Here is a 12,921-nt window from a genome sequence, read left to right as displayed (position 1 = left end):
ATCATCTGGGACATTCAGCCAGCCCACCTGCAAAACATCTCCATTACACAGGAGAGAGGTTTTCTCCTGCTGGCCTCAGGGGGAAGAGGTGCAACTGGGCAAATTCTTTGCCTACACAAAACTCCTAATGTGAATCAGCATTGGCCTTTTGGGAAGGAGTGGGGACAGGGGGACACCTTACAAAAAAAAACTGATCTCTCCTCTCCCTAACTGGTTTGCAACATCACATGTTTCACAGGACCTTTCTACTTCTTACCAGCAGCAACAGTTTGAGTTTGCCCTTGCTTTACTCACAGGGAGCCATCTCACTTTGCTCAGCTTTCTGTAGCCGATCACTTCTGGTGTGATGATCAAGATCCTAGAAACTGCTAGGGCTCAAACTCCAAAGAATTAGCAGCAATCATTACATGCCCTGTAGCTCTCCCGAGTACCAACTGCTAGCACGCTCTGCACAAGAGTTGGCCAACTCTACCATATTTCCGAATAGCCTAAAGCTATCTGCGTCATTGAGTTGCACTAATATCTGCCAGCAGATGCCTTTATGCCTCCCCACATGGGAGAAAGCAGTATACTTTACAGAGCAAAAACCAATAAGGACAAAATCTACCGAGGATGTACATCAGCAGGACGTCAGAAAATACGCTTTGTGTCATAAAAGTCTTGAGAACAGCCTGGTACGGATAGGTCTCTTGGCCTGACTAATACTGATAGGAAGGAACTGATAGGGATAATACTACAAGGAAAAACCCTTGTACTATGTGTCCTGCCTAGTAAGGAATTTTTGTGCTTTACATTCAATATAGTTAAGCACTAATAACCTAAGGAAGCAGTGGAAGGGTTGCAACATGTGGTTGATCGACCTGGGAGATGGAAGATAAGAAGGAAATGGAACAGTGTGCATAACTCAACTGGAGTTGGCACATCAGCAAAATAACATTTAAAGAAGGGAAAGCAAAAACCAAGCTCAGGGCTAGCCAGCAGGCAAAGGTGAAGAGGCCTCAATGACCACCAGGACCATTGACTCAATTCATTGAGTCTGCACAGATAGCAGGAACATCTGTAAATAATTCCATGAGTGTAATGAACATGTAAACCTTGTGATTCGAAGGCTGTTTGGTCCGCATTGATAAGGCAGACACACTTTGGCAGAGCAATCCCCGTGTCTCCAACGCTGCAGCTTTGATAATAAAGAATGCCCGCTAAGATTTCAAAGTAAGTCTTAGAGAGTTTTATTCGCCGCTTTTACGGTAACAAGCCTCACACACTCCACCAACCAGTATTTAAGATTTGCATCACAGCAAGAGACTTAAGAAAATGTAAATGTCTATGCAAAGTGTTAGTGTACAGTAAATGTGAAAATGTCTGTCAAGACCCCACTCTCTAAATCAGGGTTTCAACAAGGACTAGCTCAACCTTCACTGGAGGTTGTTTCCTTTTTTTTTTTTTCCCTTTTCTTCCTCAGTTTGTGCACTTTCATTACTTCCTCACAAGAAAAAAAAAAAGGCATGGAATATTACAAAACAGAAAAGAAGAACTAAAGGGTATTTATTGGTATCAGGGAGAAAAGATCAGTTTGCATGTCTAATAGAAAAATTCTATTTTTGCCTAGTACAGAAGAGTTTCTATCAACACTACACACGCCTTTCAAGTGCTAGCCAAAATAATTACTTCTCTCCTTCTGTGGGGGAAAAATGCACTAAATCATGAATATTCAATAGATTGATTAACAACGTAGTAATCCTTTAGCTAAAATCTCCGCTCCTTAAAATACAGTGAACACTAGCTGCTAGGTACAAGAAGAATTAAAAATACAAAAATAACTTAGTTTGCAGAGGTTATCTCATCCAAATTACTTTAAAAGTATGTAACAGCAGCGCGATGCCATGTCTGCTAGGCAGACTCTTTGTACATCCCTGGCATCTCTGCTACTCCGCAGAAAAATCCATTGTCATGCTACTTACTGGAGCCACTGCCAGCGTTGTGTTCTCCAGGGCAGGCAGCGCAGGCGTCTCCTATCAGCTCCGGCTCAGTCCTCTCCCAGCTGCTCCCAGAGGCTGGCAGAGTGAGGGTGTCACCAGGATGCTCTGCACCCACCTGGGAAGCCTAAATGTCTACATTTGTGGCATAAGAAAGCAGATATTTGGGTTGTCTTAGAAAAGTTCGTTTGACCCACATAAATTAGCCTGTGACTTTGAATTGCCAGAAGAACCACGATCTGCAAGAGAATAAAATAATAATAATAACAAGGCTTCCATTTAAAGCCATGAGATTCTTCTTCAAAATCCGCCTAGAGTATTTGTTAGCACAATCGGGTTTCTTCTTTGTTTGCAGGCTTCAGGTGATGCCCAGAAATTGCCAGCCTTTCATTTTTCTCTCAAACATTTGAGAATTCCTGATTATTTAATTTTATTTCTCTGCTGTCTGAAACCACTGAGAGAGTCCTCCCTCGAGATAGGTCAGGTGAATTCAAGCATCCCTATCACTTATGTCTTTATTTTTCACACTGGCATCTTCTCCATGCAGGAATTTGCCCCGTGAAATGCTAAAAGCTGCTGTAAGATGCACACAGCACGCAGTCAGTTCAGGAATTGTAGCTACAATATGACCCAAGGCATAAGGCTCTTCTGTGGGGAGCTGCGGTCCAAATGCTGGTCCAGAAAATGCAGTAGTGCCGGCATAGCAAGGGTCAGTGACAGTGCTGAATTTCACTGATCATGTGAGGCCTGATCTCACAAAATGATTCAGCACTTGGGGGGAAAAAAATATTTATGTATATATATCCCTTTAGAAGCTAATGTAAAAAGTTGATGGTACATTGTGTGCTCTTTCTGGATTCATTTTTGGCAGTAACTTAAGCATGTATTCAACACCAAGCAGTGAACCCTTTATCTCCAGCCTTATGATTTTCTAAGCTACAAGAATGGGTAGCTAATGCACAAAAGTAACTTTCTTCCCAGTTTCATCTTCAAAGTTTGGAAACACATTTAGTTCTACATTACAATGATTCTATTCATATTTCATGATTTTTTAAGTTCAGACTGTGAGCATGGACAGCTCATCACTGACACATCAGTGAAATGCTGTGAAAAACAAGCAACATATTGTGCTTTTAGCTTATGAGGTTGCTTTATAGTTCCCTCAAGGATATTAAAACGAGATCTTTGCAAGGATTATCAATAAGTATCTTCCAGGATCAGCACTCCTGAAGTTTCTAGAATGGCTTCAAATTTTGACTGAATTTAGAAATGAAAGAGCTCACTCAGAAAAGGCAAAATCATAGCTAATAGCTCAAATATTCTTTTGTTTTGCTGCTTTGCATTTCAGATTCTGGTCACCACTCTGAATGCTAACTCCTACATATTTTTCTTATTAAAGCTGGTTTCAAAAGGTTCAGCTTCTTTCTCAAAAAACTGAGAGGAAGGGAGAAGAGCAAGTTCATTGAAATTTTGACAAAGCATAGAAAAAAAAATAAAAAAGTCTTTTAAAACACAAAATTAGCTTTTTGTGTGACCAGAAAAGAACCCCCATTTACTCCTCTGTATACTAGATAACAAACATGGCCGATGTTATTACAGCACCTAATCACCTCATACTCCTTCATTTGAGGTAGGAAATACTATTATTTCTTCATGTTACATGTGCAAACAAAAAGATACCTGAAGATCTTTGAGAAATGGGCTCTAAATTCTCAAGAAAATTAAGAGATGTTAAAAACAACCTGGCCAGGCTCAAACCAAGAGCCTTTGGTACCAAGAGCTTGGTTTGACATCAAACTCAAGTTCCAGGTGAACCCACAGCTGATAGCCCCTTCAACACCAGTGGAGTACCTCTATGCCAACAGAAAGCAGGGAAATCCAGAAATCTCACTAAGCCCAATTTGTAGCATACCCCTGTTCCTACTAACACTGCAGTATCCCCTTATTTGATTCTCAGAAGTGCACATGTGATAGCATGAAGTTGTAGACAGGTCAGTCTGCTTTGACTGACTAAACCTTTCAAGGTTTACTTTTTCTCCCTAAAAGCCTGATCTTGTTTCCTGTAGGAGTCTGGCCTCAGCAGAAGACATCCTAGAGATGGAGCATCCCTGCCCTGCTGCTCGTTAAGCCTGGCTCTGAGGACTTTCTAGAGGCTGAAGCCCACGCTCAGGAATAACTTACCACTCTATCCTTTGTATTAAGTTTTCAGCTTGGGGTTGAGGGAAAGACCCAATGCGTCTTCTGAAGCCACGGACTCCTGGGGGTGCCACGCGTGGCTCTCCCAGCCGCAGCCACGCAGGGCAGGAGGCACAGAAGCTGCGCTGAGGATGTGTCCCTTGAGACTTGGACATGGTGCAGACACAGGTACCGTTGGGAAACCAACACCTTGCCTTTTCTTCCTTATCTAACACAGCTCTCCACCCATTGAAGTCAAAAATAGTGTCATCTTAAACAAAAAGCAACAAAAAAAATACTGTGAATTTTACAAGGCAGCGCACACAGATAACTTGTTTCTTTAAGTCTTTTCCATGTAATTCTTTTTTAGATAATTAAGATACCTCTCGCACTGAATTTGTGCTTCAGCTATGTTACAGTCATGCTACAGCAGCTTTTGTCCTGCTGCGACTGTGAATGGTGGCTGACCATCTGGAAGTAATACCCAGTATTATAACCTTAAAAAATGTAAACCTCCCAATAAAGAGGTACCACAGATTGCAACAACGGCTTAATGAATGCCAACGTGTGTACTGCATCACACTAATTAAATCTCACTGATAAAGATTAATAAAAGTTCTTGTTACAGAATTTAAAAGATACTTCTCATAAAAATTTCAAGAGGTCTACATCCCAGCAAAGAAATACTTCAAAGCAGTTCTAATGTTTAGAAGCATAAGTAGGTCAAGAAACAGACACATGTATGTTTATACTTTGAATTAATCAACTGAATTCCCTCCTATCACAAAGCCTTTTCATATATAGATTCCCCGGAACAAAATTAATGTTTTGTTGAAGCACTTTTTTAAAACATACCAAGTGCATGTCTCAGCAATTCCTCATAGATAAATACAAGGTACTGTTTCACTGTGGGATTCAATAAAAGTCAGAGTGGGAAACAAATACACAAGCAGGTTTTATTCCAGACTTCTTGTTGATTCACTGGGTATCTGTTGGGCAAGGTGATTTTTCAGGGTAGTCGTGGACCACACAGGCACTAAACTGAGGCTAGATTTTCAGAATTCCACTCTTCACATAAATCCCAACACACTGAGCAGTTCTGAAAAGCTGGTGCCTATGGGGAAAGGGAGATCTTGGGCAGGTGTCCCCTTGCACAAATACTGCACAAACTTACATTTTCTGTTTGTATCTTCTTGTTGTTAAGCAGCCCTGAGAAGCATACTGAAATCCTCAGCTCAATAATGCTGCCAGAATATTCCCCAACTCTGGCCTTGGGTGGGGATTTTGGGAGGTAGAGGCTACAAAGGTGCAAAACCCAGGGTGGACGCTCCTTAAAGCAGCTCTTTTCAAGTAGGAGTTGCCTTTTTATTCCAAGTATTCTCAGCTGGCAAGTCATTCAGGGCAAAACCTGCCACCTCTGCTTCCTCCTCCTCTCGTTTAACATCTAGATGAAGCTGCTGTAGGAGACTGGGGACAGCACAAGTCACTTTTGGCTGACTTGTGCTTTTTAGTCAGGCTCATCCATGCTGAGTAAAAACTACGACTTGCTCCATCAAATGAAAGCTAGTGCTCAAAACAGCCTGTTATTTTCTCCCTGGTTATGAAAGCAGGATTCACGCTATCTTCTCTGTCACCAAACACAGACCACCCACGCCCTGGTGAAGCACCATTCCAGCCGCTGCTTGGGGTTAGATGCAAACATCTCCACCAGTAGCTCCAGCCTGATAACACAGTTGCTGATCTTGATACAAACTGCCTGTTTTCACATGGTCCAAGCAGTTATTGAGTTCCCCTGAAGCAATTGTTTTCAGCTTTGAAGATTGCTGCTTTCATTTCAGAAGAATGGCCAACTATTTTCTGTTTTCTTCCCCACAATAGCATTTGTTGTGGGTGAAAGATGACATCTTTAAGGAAGCAGAGAGAGATTTATGTACTAGCCCCTGCTTCTAAAATGCATACCCAAAGGACTGAAGATCTTGCAGAGAGGAATATTTTTTTAAGGAAAAAGGCTGTGAGAGTCTATCCAAGTCTCTCTCTTGATCCGTGTGATCGCAGTGCCTGCGTATTTCCCTGTCACTCAGTGCAGAAGGGGAATGAAGCATAAGGAGGAGGAGGGCTTCATTCAAACTGCACCCCTGGTTTGCAGTAGAGCCGAGCAACACGGCTGTGCTCAGCCCCAGGGAAGTGCCCCTGCCCCAGAAGCGCTCTGCCTCAACCACCTGCTCGAGGCACTGCAGCAGAGCACTGTGTACAGACCAAACGCTTGCCTTCACACTGCCTCAAAAATCCCATTAGGTGAAAAAAATCAGTGAAGGGACGTCGTTCTCTGAGCGCTACTGCTATTGAGTGCACGCTCAAGCTTTGCTGCCTTGCCAGCGACCGGCTGAAGAGTTATTCCATGCTTGCTGTTAATTATAAGGCCTATATGCTTCTGGTAAACCAGTTCTGCAGCGCTTAAAGCTTTAGGCTTGCTGGTTTCCTTCCTCACTGTATGCCGTGCAGTGCTTCCCCCCTCGCTAGCAATGCTGCACTTGAAAGGCCAGTGGAACATCAGATGGAGACCCCGCAGTGCTTTGCTTTCTTCTCTCCTTAACTGCTTTTTTAGCATTTTAAAAACACAATGCACTCATGAAAGCTTGTAGAATTCCTCATAAAGTTTACTGTGGCACAGGATTACAGAATACCTCTTGGAACTATGGATAAACAGCTAATCTTAGATCTGTCACCAGAAAGCACTAATATATTTCAAAAAGCTATTAGCCCTTAAACCAAAAGCAACACAGAATTTGATTTGGGGCAACAGGCTATAAAACACTGAAATTGTTTGGCAACTCGGCATTGAAAGCAGGTGGAAAAAGCTGTAAGAGCCCTGGTATTTATTTTATTCTGCCATTTAAGGCACATTTTACATAGATTCCAAAATCTGCATATGAAAGCTAACATTAAGTAAGAATATTTGAAAAACTGTTGAGCAATTGATTTACCACACATTTTCAGGAAGCAGAACACTGTTTGTTATGCTACACGAAAAGGCAGGGGAAAGTGGTAAATATTACATATAAAGAAGAGTAAACTATAAATAGCTTTTGCATTTTTATATCGTATCATATCTTGAAGGAGCTTTAGAACCATCAGCACTGACCATAACCTCCAGATATGAGCAATATCCATTCTGCAGATGGAAACACTAAAGCACACCTATTAATACTAAAGGGCCTTGCTATTTCTGAAGGACTTTGCCACAGGAATGGCAGGTCTGATGAGGGATGCTGGGACAGGGAAAAAAGTGTTGGAGGAATGCGAGAATGAAATAGAGTTTTGCGATTCTCACATGTAAAGCCAAAGCCTAAACTTGTTTCCTACCTTTTTTTTCCCCAGCCTTTATGAAAGGCTGGACTTTTCCTTTCTTCTTGCCAGTGGATGTGGGTTATGAAACAAAATAGGAAGAGGGTAAATTTTCCGGGAAAGAAGATGTGAAGAGACCAGACAGATGGGAAGTGATTCAGGTGAGGAGTGCAAGAGCTGTCCTCCCACAGGGTAGAGATACTGTTGTTGAACATTTTGGGTGAGGTCGTCTTTATGCTCCTCAAAACCTCAGAGAAACAGAAAACGTGAGCAGGCCTTAAGGCAAGCTTCTAGCTTGCGGCTACGTGCTCGAATCTCCTGCCAGGGGCAGCAGAGCTGGGACAGAAGGGCCAATAAAACCCAGCAGTGGGGCCAGGCCCAGGCACCATCTGTGACGCTATTCCAGCATGGGTTTGTCTGTGGCCTGGACAGTGTATTTGCATTTCTGTAGAGTGATCACTGCAGAAAGGATAATATTCACAGGAAAAATATTTTTGGTATTTCCTTGGCAAATAACCTACTGTATGCAACAACTTATTTCTTCCCCCTAAAAAATGTTCTCATCTCAGAGCCATTTAAGGAAAGGAGGAGTCAGAATAGTTAACCAGAGCACTGCTGCTCTTGTGGTCCTGCACCTGCAAGGGTTGGTGCACACAACCTATCAGCATAGTGGTGTGCCTCTGATCTTTACAGGAGTTCTGGTGTTTGCTTTAAATCAGTTAGACATACATACCTATGAGGAGGAGCTGAATTCTAAAATTTTGTCAAAAACAGGTTTCAGTGATGAAGAAATTATGCCTTCGGCATCCCTTCATTCAACAGAGTGTAAGCAGCATGGAGCTGACTCATTCCATGGTGCTGTCACTAGTATTATAAATATTTCAAACAGAAAGTACTTGAGGTAAGGAGGAGACGGTTCTGGAGAGAAAGAACAGTTATTATGACCCACAAAGGTCTAGTAAATAAGCAGTAACAAGATTCACAGGCCTGAGAGGCTGAACACATCCCAATAGCAGCTTTGCAAACTGCTTTGCTCTCACTGGGAAACAACCTCCTGTTTCCAGAATTCACACAGAAAAACCACAAGGTTTGGCTGCTCAGAAATGCTGCTCACAACTATTTCAGGGCACATTCACGCCAGATAAGACAAGACAGCTAATATGGGATGCATATTTTTCCTTCTCAGTATTCATTGTTTTGGTGTTCGGAAACAGTACAGCACAAAGGAATAAGAAGGATTCTTTGTAATAATTTTAGCCATCCCCACATCTGATGCTCTGATGCTGTAAGCCCTCTCCTGTACCAGCCGGTAAGAAAGGCACAAGCACGCAGGTAACGGGCCTTTGGAGAGTGAGATGGATGTGGCATAGCTCTGAGCAAACATATACAACTAACTGTCTCTGTTTTGTGGATAAAACAGCAGAAACCTGCTTTCAAACTGAGCATTTGTAATCTTGAACAGAAAAATTCTGTGGATGGATTTTTTTTTAATGCCTGTACAAAATTGCATTAAGTAAAAACTGAGTAGATCATTTTGGAAGTGTCATATATGCATAAATAAATAAATAAAAAACACCCACCCACCAGAAAAGCTACTTGCTTGTTTAGCTGCTAAGCTGCCAGAGGTAGTTCACTACAGATGAAGGAACAGTCATGGACAGGATCACAAGAAACTACTCAATTTCTTAAATTCAATAGGCTCAAAGCAGCACAGAAGTATACCAGCTATCAATTTTTAGGATTAATAGACAGGGGAACCACATACAAATTATTTTGAATTCTGATTTGAGTATCCCTTGAGATAACTGAAATTAAAGACCGTAGGTCTTAAGCTTACCAGTTGCAGCCACCAGTTGGAAGGCCTGGTCTCTCCCTTTTTGAGTCAAAGATCCACACGCAGAAAACTTACTACATGGAGACTCCTGATGCTTTACCACACCTGACTCCCAGAGCGCAGACGGTCCTGTTGAAGGTCAGCAGCTCCATTCACCTAGACAAGATCTCCTACAAGTCTACTGGGAAAACTGGGATCCCAAGTACTGGACTTTGGAGTTAACTTTTTACTGGTGACGTGGAAGACAAAAGTTACTCAGATTGAATGATTAAGTGAATAAGCAAATACTATTTACTGGATTTAATTCTTCCATTTGTTTGTGGATTGCACGCAAAGATACATTTCATTTCTGTGGATAGCCTCAGTAGTGCAATAAGAGTCTGAAGGCACACAGTATAGCCTGTTAATCATTCAGTGAAGTTACTATTCATTCTTGTGCAAAGGGCCGGGATAATACCTGCATATAACTCAAGCCTACTTAAACCCCATATTTAAAATTTCATTACAGTAGCTCACTGAATTGAATCACATCAGTAATCATATGTGCAAGTCTGCCTGAGTTGTCTTGCTGTTTATCTAGCTCCATTCTGGCTTAGGAGATTATTTCTGATAACAGCGACATGGTCACAACATTAAATTGGACTATGATTCAACTGGAACAGAAAATAAACTTTGACATACCCCATGTAATGAGGCAACAAGGAGTTAATTTTAACTAAGTTGATGTTTAGTAAATGGCTATTTTAAAACCATGAACTCTAATAACTCGATAGATCTATTTATATAAATGATATTCTCTAGCTAGTATTAACTATCCATATTCAAACTATTCATGTCTATAATTTATCAATTATCTGTGAACCCTTGACTATTAGACTTGTTAAAATGCTCATAATTCAAAATAGCTTTTTGCAAAATCTCCGAATAAGCAGATAACTGACTGCTCACAGAAAGTATGAAGAGTCTATATATGCATAGTATGAGTAACCTACACAGAAATCCATGCTGAAATGCTAAAATATTTTGGTGTATAGCTGATTCTGCTGCTGAACAAGAGCATGCCTGAATCTCTCTCTTTCAGTGCAGGGAGTCTGGAAAGGATCTGTTTTTTAAACTCTGCCTTGGGTGGGATAATGAATGGTCTTTCGGCTGTATTAGCAAAGAGGAAGGCTTGTAGGCAAAGCTTTCAGCTTTTCTTGTAGGTGTACCTTTAATCACTGGGGACTATACTGAGGCAAATAAGCCTGTTGATGTGGTGTTTCTCTGAAATAAGGAGCTTTTGTTGCTCCTTTAAAGAGCTGCCAATGCCTGGAACAACATAATATATATATAAAGTGTGTGTATGCAAGTATTCTGCTTAGAAAGAACATCTAGGTCATGTTTTCCATACTGATCTACCTTCCATCTGCATCATCAAGGGCACTTTCACAGAAGCGAGAGCCTTATTAGGGATCTCATCTGCTACTGCTGCTTATTCCCCAAACTGAAGTTTAACCCTCAGTAGACACATCTTTTTCATTTCCCCAGCAAGCAAACAATGGTATCAATTTGCTCAGGGGACGGGTGTTGAATTTCAAGGGAAGGCAAAAAAAAATAAACAAAAGACAAACAAAAAGATTTCATAAGGCATCATTAATAAACGGCAGGTCAACCAGAGAGATAATTTCCCATATGCTTCCCATATGGTCCTTAAATGAAAACATTACTGGGCTCTGCATTTGCTAGATGTATGGCTGAGCATAAAAGGCATGTTCAAACAGAATATTGGAGGCTGAGAAATCTAACATCTCTCACCTTCAATACTAGGCATGGATACAAAATACAACAGTTTTATGGCGTATGAGATGTAAGACACCTAGCTACACAGTAAAAGCAGTCATTGGATACCCATTAGTTGGATTTTTGTTGTGGACTAGTATTTGACATCTTTCTTTATACTAGGTAGCAGTTTACTTAGGGAGAAATCCCATTCGTATCTGTAGCAGACACATAGTAACTTTTAACACATCATGGATAAGAAAAGCAAAGCCTAGTCTTCTGTATGTACCTGAAATATAACATACACTAAAGGTAAGTTGCAATTACAGTGGTTTAAAACTGGCAGTTTTAGCGCTCTTCCAAATCCTGGATGCACATAATTCCATGGTTATTACAGAGCACGCCATACTTTTCAGCCAGCAAGAGGCTTGTGTTTTGTAGCTGCACCCTGATTCAGCCCATAAAGATCCGATGCCTGTTCCAGCAGCTTGCAGGTTCACACTCCAACTCTGATATCACGTGGAATCCTGTAGCAAACCAGAGTTTATAGCACATCTCAAATCTAAAGGCAAACAACAAGAAGAAGAAAAATAGCCCATACACAGGGAAAACGGTTTTGGCTAGTATTTGAAGGGAGGTGTTCATACAGTTCATGTATGTACTCGTCTAGTGCACATTAACTTGTCCAAGTTGGGTGAATATTTTTTTTTAATTTTAATTTGATGCTTTGCCTGCTTTGCACTCTCTGTGGCTTACATACACTCAAACCATGCAAGAAGTCCAAAATAGTAATGCCCTTAAACATCTAGAGCTGCTGTGTCGTCCTCTGTACAGCATCCTCACTGAACTGCCCTCATAACCTCAGCAAACCCCCCGTCTTTCAGACTGATTTGAATAGTTTCCTTCTGCCACAGAGCACTTCACAGCATGGGAAAGGACCTCCTCCTGGCTCATCAGGTTTAATTACCTATTAAACTACCTCATATTGCTACTTTCATTAAGGGATCATGCCCACAACATTAATGAATCTGACAGCCCAAAGGGGGCATCTTGGATATCAGATCCTCAGTTCTGAACCATTTGCCAAGGTCTCCCGAGAGTCCTAAAGTGACAGCAAGAGTGCAGCCCACATCACAGCTGGCAGACCCTCCTTCGTCCTCCTCGCCAAAACTCTTCTCCAAGGGGCCAAACCAATTGAGAAATTTTCTTTGTCTGAGTGGCAGACTCTCCACAAGGACAAGGCAACAATCTGAATAACTCATCATCATCCCAAAGCATTTTCTGTTTTTTGTTTTGTTTTCTTTATTAATTGACAAGCCCTTTATTATATACACATTAAATAAGGTGCTGCTCACTGGCAGGCTTAGGCCGAAAGAAAACAACAAATGTACAAGAAAATGGGATACTTCCCAGAGATGAGAAATGGGGGTGAAGAATGCTCAAATTACACAAAGTGCTTTCCAGGAAAGTTTAAGTTCTACTGTATTATTTATGGCTTCTAAAATCATGAGGCATAGAAAGATGCTTTCCGTTTCCCCCCCCCACCTACGTTTCCTGCTGAGGATCTCAGAGCAAACTGTTAAACGCAGCTCCCAGGAGAGTCTGGCTTCGTTTACCCGGGCGTTGAGGACGGGGAGGGTGGGAGGAAACAGCAGGGCCTCTCACAAAGCAGTGACCCGAAGTTTTTAAGCTTTCTAAGCCAGTGGGAGAGACAAGAGGGCAGGAGGATTGCTCTCAGTCCCTGGGAGCTGGGGACAAATGGCACTGCTGCAGGACACGGTGCAGCAGCACGGGCAGGGCACGCAGTCAGCGCAGAGATACTGGCTGCAGGCA

The sequence above is a fragment of the Anser brachyrhynchus genome (genome assembly GCF_964034855.1).
Source record: "Anser brachyrhynchus genome assembly, chromosome: 20".
NCBI lineage: Eukaryota > Metazoa > Chordata > Aves > Anseriformes > Anatidae > Anser > Anser brachyrhynchus.
Note: the sequence above shows the minus strand (reverse complement) of the source record.